The sequence below is a fragment of the Vanellus vanellus genome, assembly GCF_965231255.1.
Source record: "Vanellus vanellus genome assembly, chromosome: 4".
Classification (NCBI taxonomy): domain Eukaryota; kingdom Metazoa; phylum Chordata; class Aves; order Charadriiformes; family Charadriidae; genus Vanellus; species Vanellus vanellus.
In genome coordinates this window covers 44,598,463-44,607,569 of record NC_138909.1, presented here as the reverse complement: position 1 = coordinate 44,607,569, position 9,107 = coordinate 44,598,463, and positions in this window count along the sequence as shown.

The following is a 9,107-nucleotide window of genomic DNA, read 5'->3' as shown; positions in this document are numbered from 1 at the left end:
TTGCATTTGGGACTCGGGGTGGGGGTGGGGGGGTGTCCTTTTTTTCTCGTTGAGTTTCCTGCTGCTGCTACACGGCCTGTGTGCACCCATTCCCCCGCCGCAGCCCCTCACCAGCCCCTTTCCCGTGCAAAGGCACCCGTTTGGGGTTTTGGGGGCGGCTTTTCGGTGCCTTTGCTCTCCTTCAAAGTGCAGGCACCAGCCTTCGAACTGCATGGCCCCGCTGACCCACCACGGCCCTGCAAGCACCAGGAGCCCTGCTCAGAGCTGCTCATTTCGGTGCACCCTCTTCCACGGGAGGCATTTGCATTAAAGGCGATCTCTATAAATAAGCCAACGTACGCATTGTTTGTCTTGTGTTTGGGTTTTGTTTGGCGATGGGAGAGCTCAGCAGGAAGGAGACCGAGCAGTGGGCTTCTTGCAAGCTGTCTGCCCCATCCCACTGCTAACCTGGGAGAGGGGCCCTGCCCAAAGCTTCTCCAGCACAAGCAAGCGGCCACCAAGGTATCTTGCATTCGATTTGCTGGGTGGGTTTATTTTATTTTATTTCATTTTTTGCATGCAAGAGGCTTCTGGGTTGAGTGCGAAATGGGCGGGTTGTGTTGAAAGCAGATGTGGCCTCGCATGTGGGTGCAGAGCAAAAGCTTCCCAAGTGCCCCAGCAGGTATTTGGTTCAGACCAGAGCCAAGTATCAGGTTGGGAGATCCCTCTCTGACCTGAGGCATCTCTGCCCAGCCTGCCCTGACCCACTCCTCCTCCATCTCCTGCCCTCCAAGGTGGAAAGAACAAGACGAGGACCATGGGTGAGACCTCTCCTAACTGTGATGGGAAAAGATCTCATGCTTGGGTGGTCAGCTTGGCTTTCTGCTTTAAAGGTGTCCAGATAAGTCAGATGGGTTGAAATAAGAAAGGCGAAGGGGCGGATGTGGCTTACCAGGTTGCCTTGCAGGTTGTGTTTTTGATGAGTGGGTGCCTCTTTGGAAGGTCGAAGGACGTGTGAAGCAAGCGATGGTGAGGGCTGCCTTTGCCAGCCCATTGTCTGGTGGGGGCAAGGAGGAGGGAGGCAGTTTTTTAGCCAGGGGAAGCACTTGCGGTCGGATTGCCGTCAGCCAAGCTGCCAGAAACCCCCCAGGAGCATCCCGGTGGACGGTGTCCACTCGTGCCAGGGCTCACGGCTTGATTTTCAGGTTGATTTAACCTCAGATAAAACTCCCAATCTTCTACGAGATGCCATTCAGATCCAGACCTTACCTTCTGGTTGGTAAACAATGTGCCAAGCCCAAAAGCAAGGTCTCAGGAGCCTCTACCTATGTGCACCATGTCCCTGAAGCAGAGGCTTACCGAGTTTGCCAGCCTGGAAATTTTGAGTGAAACACTGCTAGCTCAGGCACTGTTGAGATTTCAGGTATTTTCCTTGTCCCTTATGGAGAGAAAACTTTCCCTGTGGCAAAAGGAGCTTAGTCACAATCCCAATCCCAATGGGCAAACAAGCAAAGGAGAACATAAACCTGAATGCAGTGGGAAGGGGTGAGTCTCCCAGGCAGAAACATTTGGGGAAAGGTAAGTGGCACATGAGGGTGTCCACGGTCTTTGTGGATGACGAGGCCTTGTAGGACATGAGAACAGGGGCAGGAGGTGGATGGTCTGCAGGGGGGAGCTGCGGGGTGAAAACCCATCAGAGACCCACTGCCAAGGTGCTCTCCAGGAGCCTGCATTTCCATCTGGGACCTGTCAGAGGAATAAAACTGTGTTTGGGGGAGAGGAGGCTGAAAAGGGGGAAAGCTGGACAGGGGATCAGACAAGGGTAAAAGGTCTGGTTAAAGCTCACGGGTGGCTTTGCGCCGCACTACGGTGAGCAAAATCTCTTGGGCAGACTTTTCCGAAAGGGCTCGGTCCCCCCTGTGCTTATGGGAAATCAGTGAAGGGTTTGCTGAAATTTTTATTTTAACTTCCAATGTCATTACAAAGTGAAAACCAAACATGCTTTTGAGTGAGTGGTTGATTGGAGAGCCGTAATGTAAGATGCATACATCCATTATATATATATGCTTACATCATGTGTATATATAATGTTTGTGTGTGTGAGTAGTTAATCTAGGCATAATTAAGTCATGCTTTTGTTTTTCCATTCCTAACTAATATAACTTGACTAAAAAAGTTGCTGCAGTGGGTTTGCAGAATAAAGCACTTTGAATCTCAGAATTGTTTGTTGTTTTTTTTCTTAGCACAGTCCAATTTGCTATAATATTATTTTATACACAAATTTTTTTTGGTCTGTCTTTATAAACTATTATAAGTACTATTTTTGTTATAATTCAAAATAGATATTTAGTATAAAAGTTTTGCTGTTAAATATTTGTTATTTAGTAAAGTATGATTTTTTTTCTCTTTATTGTAAACATTGTCTGGAAAAATATTAATATGTTTTATCACAGTTGTTTTTAATATTAAAAAAAGAAAAAAGCACTTGTGGGGTTTTTCGTTATGAAATTGGTGCCGTGTGAACATGTGTTTCAGTCATGTGGTTTATAATATGTATATAATATTATGTGTCACATATTAAAATGAATGTTGTGTATTTTGTGATCTTAAAAAAAATAATCCATGTGGCTATTTTATAGACTTCCATAATAAAAAGAGTTGAATCTCCAAGCTTTTTGTTACACATCCATCTGCATCTCCTCTCGAAGGGCTTGTGGCCTCTGGTTTGGGGTCTCAGGGTAACACCCCCATCCTGGGACCTGGGGTACCCTGTAAGTGGGATTTTTGCACCCACCTGGGACCTGCTGGTCTCCATGGCCAGGGTGAGGTCTTACTTGCTGGCATGGATTGAAATACAGGAAATTCCTCTTAAAAATAAGAAAAAGATTTTTTATGGGGAGGATGCCCAGATATGTTGAGGAGTCTCCATCCCTGGAAATACTCAGAGTCTGACTGGATATAGTCCTAAGCAGCCTGACCAAGATGCCCCCACTCTGTGGTCCATCCCACCCTGAGGGTTTGGTGAGCTCCAGGATACCCAGTTTCTGGCCAAAACTTTTACCTCTCCCCAGCAAGAGACAGAGGCTGGACAAAAAAAGCAGGAGGGAAGGGAAAGGTGCTTATCTCCAGTTGCATGTGTGCCCTGGCCTTTGCTGCTGGCTCTTTCAGTAGCTTACACCATATAGAGACCTTACAGAACACCACCATGGGTTGATGAACATACACCCAACTACTGATTGCAGTGATAGGCTGGATGGTGGGCAGGATGTGCATGGTGGACCAGGTGAGGCAGAACACATGTTCTAAGGTTAGCCCAGTGTGAAGGACCCTATGATGGGCAGCAGCAGTGCTGCAGGTCAGGTGGGAGCAGACAGGCTGTCCCCCCCTTCCCATAATCTCCCATTCAGGATATTGAGAAATTGACTGCTCCAGTAATCAGCTCCTCAGCCAAACTGTGTCCCAGAGTTTTCTGTGAGCAGTGCTTGCTTTGAGCTTTCCAAACCCAAAAAGTTTTAGGAACTTTTGGCCCTGAGTGGTGGGATGAAGTGCTTTGCATGAGATGTGACAGGACAAGCTACTGGTGGGAGTTTCAGTAGTACCTGCCCCAGAGTGGAGATAGGGTGGGTTGGAAGTGCTTAGAGTAATTAGGTAATTATTTAAGTAATTAGCTTCTGTCGCTTTGCTCTTCTCCCCATAAAAAAAGCTCTGATAGTGTCCTGGCTGTGGTGGGAGTGTTAGAGAACAAGATGTTGCTGCTCTGCAAACCTTTCTATGATTGCATTCAAAGGCAAGTGAAGGCTAGAGGAATTAATATATAGCTCTTTGCAGTTGGCTGGAAAATATGACCATACAACCCAAGCCTGTGTCCCTTCAGTGCAGCCAGAGGATCTGAGACTCCTTTCCCTCCCTTTAGTGCTTTGCGGCCGCTCTCTTTTCCCAGTTGCTGTTCTGGATGTGTCCTGCCAACAGCAGTCTTGCCATGTCTGTCCCGGCTGTCGCCAAAAAACTGCCGTGCGGTTGCGCTCGTCCACCGTCTTGTCCCCTTCCCAGCCTCTCCTTGAGCCGAAGTGGCTGATGTGTCACCTCCTCACCCTTCTTTTCCCTTCCAACCTGTGATGAGTTTATAATACCCATCTGTCACCTATTTAATAGCAGGGAAGGTCATTTCCTTTTGGCCTTTTCTCTTTGGGATTTCTTTTCTCCCCACCCCCTTTGCTTCTATTTATTTATTTATTTATTTATTTGTTTTTAATTTATGGCTTTTAACGAGAAGCCGCACCACCCCTGGAGAGAGATGATGTGGCTCGCTCGGTTCCAACAGAAGCAGGGAGCTTTTTTTCGGGTGGTCTCGTGGGAGCTGCTGGACGGCAGCGCAGGTCAGTCGGACTCTGTGTACTTTCCATTCGGCTCCGGCACCGAGTCTCACGTTACTCGCTTTGTTTTAACTTTAGCTGAACTCTTGGAAAGTTTCTTTTTAAAGGTTGTGTGTGAGAGCATAGAAAAGGTGTGCGGGTACACATACACAGACTTTTCTCTTTTTCTTCTTCCCCCCCCCCTCCCTTCTGAACACAGAATGTGTTCATCTTGCGAAATGAAATGGGCTGCTGGAGTGGGCTTGCAGCCCCCTGATCTGGTTGAAGCATGGCTTTAATGTGCAAGGCTCAAGGCTCAGGACCTTCCAAGGGGATGGGGAGGCAACGTTGAGGGGAAAGGAACAGTGCAAAATGTTGAAGCGTCACTAAAATAACATTTACAGGAGTTATTAAAAAAGAGAGAGATGGGAGAAAACAACAGATTTCCAGGTGCTGTGGGTGGCTTCTTGGCATCATTTTGCCACAGGAAAGCCCTGGGAGACCCCCGGCTCTGGTCTCAGCTGGTATTTAAACACCATCAGTGCCTGGCACACACTGCCCCATGAATAGAACAGTATATTTAAGTTGGAAGGGACCTACAATGATCAGCATGCCTGCTGGGGGATGCTGCTACAGCAGATGACTTGGAGGTTGCTCATGGTTTCTTCTGTCCATGTTCCTCTTGTGCTGGAGGCTTCACACACCAATTTTAGACTCTTGCGGTGAAATAGTGAGGTTAGTATGCTGTGTGCATCCAGTCCCCTACTGGCCTCCTAATAGAAACAGGCTGACCCTCCTCCCCCAGTAAATTCTACTACATCTTCCCGAATGTTGTGGTAATAAATTATAGTACCTGGATAGCCTTGATATCTTATAAATGTCCAATCTGTACATTTAAAAGTGATCAGCTGTGACAGCAAAAAGGATGTAAAGTGCCAGAATGGCAAATGGCTTTCTGGCAAATATTTCTTTTTGAAGGTCTCCCTCATCACTTGCACATGAGAGATCTCCAATTTACGCCAGCTGGAAATTAAGTTTCCTCTACAACAAGTGATTATACCCAAATCCTAACTTATAGCATCTTCCTGATGGTTGATTTAACTACAGATAGGTGATTTTGATATGACAAAATACAAATGATAAAGGTTTGAATGAAAAACTGTGGGAAAGAGAGGGGCAGGGAAGCTTTGGGGCTGTGTCTCAAGTCTCCAGTGGACCTGTGTGCGTTTCCCGGTAAACAAATAATCTGCAATATAGAGGCACAAAACTGGGGGCTGAAGAGTGGTTTTAGCTGGCACACCCCTGCAAGGCTTCATGCTTGTTTCCTCTGGGTGGTTTCACGAGTGAATTGCTGCGTTTATCAGCATCAAGAGGTGGTCCTTCCACAGTGGCTTTAGCTTCCCAGGGACAGTGAAGATCAGAAGGGGCAGGCTGCAGCGTGCAGGGTGAGGGCTCCATGACGGAGACTGAGAAAGTCAGGATAGTCTTTTCTCAAACAACTTCCCAAAGTTACCATTAAGTGATATGAAATTAAGTTAAGGTAATGTTGAACACAGCCTTGAATGTCATGCTAATGCTAAAGAGTATGGACTCCAAAGCCAAATGTTTCCTAAGTATTTCAGGCAGCAGCTTGAACAATCAATTCACTCACACTAAGAAAATTTCTTTTTAATGGTCTAAGACCAGCATCCAAATGACCTTACCTGCGTCCTCCAGTTCCTGTTACTATTTCATGTCCTCCTCCGGCACTCAGTAAAGTCAATGGTTGTCTTTCTTTTTACTGTGTTGGAAGCTGGATCAGGCTTTTATATGCTTTTTCAACTTTATAAATATAGATGGAGTATATATGTATATTTGTTCTGAAGTATCGTGTTTGACCGTTTGTTATGGCATGAACAGTTCCTCTTTCAGTGTAATGAACACAGTTTTATCTGGCATAAGAGCTATGTTTAGTCTACATTCACATATAGCTTTTCCTTTAACAATATTTGTCTAATTATAGCTACACAGATTCGTTTTGCTCAGTAGGGAAAAGTTGTTTCTTGGACGTGCTTTTGTGTGATGGTGGTGGATTGCATCAAGCAACTCCAAACAACCACAGATGTGCTCCTTGGGTGCTAATGAAATGTAGGAGCAGCTGTTGCACCCCGCTGTACCATATACCTGTCTCTGACTGTGGCCAGCAACGTATATTGAGGGAAAGGTTGAAGGAAATGGAGTAGGTGTAGACTGAACCTTTTTTTCTGGCTAGACCTTCGGTTAGCTCTACGGGTTGATTAGGGAGGCCCTGGCCTGCTGGAGCAGCAGGATTATTTTGTAGTCACCACTGGAGATGCTCTAAATCAGCTTGTCTTGTCCTCTCCTGGAGCTCTCAAAATAGATATCTCTCTCTCGGTGGTGTGGCTTGTAAAGCATTTAGGGAAGAAGGGATATGGGTTGAAAAGGTGAGGGAGCTATGACGTACGGCCAGCAGTGCTGCTGGTTAAAATTGGGTGACTCCAAGGGTTGGGCTGCAGACCACAAGAACACAGAGCCTCATCCCAAGCCCAGTGGTGGACATTATGGGTGTCCCAGGCTCCCATCATGTCACGGGGCTGGACACTATGGCAATACTTCACACACCAGCAGCGACCAGCCCAAAGCCCAGTCTCTGGCTGGTCTGAGACGCCAGCTTCTTCTGCAGAAGTTTATTTAAAAACAGAAGCCCATGAGTACTAGAATTGCTTTTGCAGGAGTCTTGTTAAGACAGACATTATTGCGTCTATTAATAAAGCAGAACATTTCCAGGCTGGATATTAATCACTGGGTGGATACACTGAATGGGGGAATGAAGGGGCCTCGTGGGCAAATCTGGATTGGGTAAATTAATGTGTCAGGTTACTTTTGTAAAATTAGCCAGTGTTTTTCCACCAAAAGCTAGAAAAAATGGACCCAGAGAAAGCACAGAGCCATCCTCCTGTTAAAGCCGACCTGCTGGGTAAGGTCAATTCATAGGAAAGTCCCCTCAAGATCAATTAATTAAGGTTTACAGGACTTGACTTGTTGGACTTGTCCAAGTCACCCAACAGAGTTTCAGCAAGCCTGCTGTTATGTGCTAGTGCTGATAGGGCAGTTAAGAGACCCCACGGAGTAATTGATCAGTGAATCCTATGAGCATTCCCCCTACAACTTCCCACGTTCACCATCTTCTACGGCAGGTTGCTGGGCCATTGCCTTTTCTGCTTGGGATGGCTGGTGGGATGAGGTGACCACCGCAGGTCCCTTCTACTCTGAGTTATTCTGCGATTCCTTCAAAACTAAGTGTCCTGGTTCCAGCGAGGATGGGGTTAATCTCCCCAAGGAGCCGGCAGGGGAGGCAGGTATCCCATCCCACGTGACCCGTGCCCGGCTATAAGAGGCGCTAGCCGGGGAGGGGGAGTCAGTCGCCACTCGGGGGCGGGCTGCGGCGGAGCGGGTGCGGTGGGTGCGCTGCGCGCGCTGCGCGGTGGTACTGTAATCGCGTTCTTCTACTCCTTTGTCGGTGTTCTTGTTTTTCTTTCTCCTTCCCTTTGGCTGTTCTGTTAAATTACACTATTTCAGCCCACGAGTTTTGCCTTTTTCTGCCGATTTTTCCCACGGCTGTGGGAGTCGAGCGAGTGGCTGTGTGGCTCTTTGTTGCTGGCTGAGGCCAAACCACGACACTAAGTTTGAATTGCGAACTGCTGCACGTTCCTCTGTCTCTTCTGCTGGGTGTCTTCTAAACTGTCTCTAATTTTGTGCAGATAACCTCCACAGGCTATTATCTCATGACCATGGATGGATCTGCTTTAGCCCACCACAAGGCAGGGCACAAATGTGTATTCATGTGCAAAGTGCATGTGTCTTCCATGCACCTGCACACCGGGTACGCATGGGATTTGCATCCTACTTGTCAGGATTTGCCTAGGTGCTGCTGAGCTGCTTAGTGCCTCAGTTTCCCTCTTTGCCCTGTGAGGTAGCCCAGCAGTTCTTCCACCTGTAGGTGCTCACTTGCAGGGGATGGAGCAGGTCTTGGAAGGGGAAAAGTGCTGTGACTCCCAGGCAGTAGTTTGGTATCAAGCCCTCCCTCGCTTGCCTTGTGTTAAGTGGATTAACATCCCCCTCTGGTAACGTCCGACTCTGAAAGTAAATAGAGTGAAATTTAGATGTTTGACCCTGAACCCACAAATGAACTTGAAATCCATGAGGCCTGCTGGGATCTGTTTCTACTTTTAAGATAATAAAATTGGGTAGGGAGGGGAAACTGTGTTTGAAGCCCTTCCAGACCTGCTCCATGAGCTCTGTATAAACAAATGTTATATTTCTATTGACCTGTTGTCAATTTTCATTTTAATTGCCATTACAGAGTTTTCAATGGAAAAAAAATAAAAAAACCCAGACTAACGTATTTCAAGTGGATGCAGAAGAAACGACAGTTGGTTTCCATCCCTCAATTGACCATCCCTCAATCTTTCTGAAGATGGGCAGCACAGGAGAAAGCGAAGTGTCTTGCTGTCAAGGTATAGTTCCAGGATTACTAGGAGCTAATGCTGATTTCTTTTTTTTAATGGAGTATTATGAAGTCACCTTAGAGACATGCTCATGTGGTCTCACTTCCTAGAGGGAATCATCCCTGTGCGACAGGCAAGCCAAGAGGCCATGGCTTTTTAAGACCTAACATAGGGTTTTCAGAGGATTTTTTTCCAAAGCACAGTTTATGGGCATTTCACCCTGAGTGAGTTAAAACTCCCTGAAAAACTATTTATTGAGTAACATGAA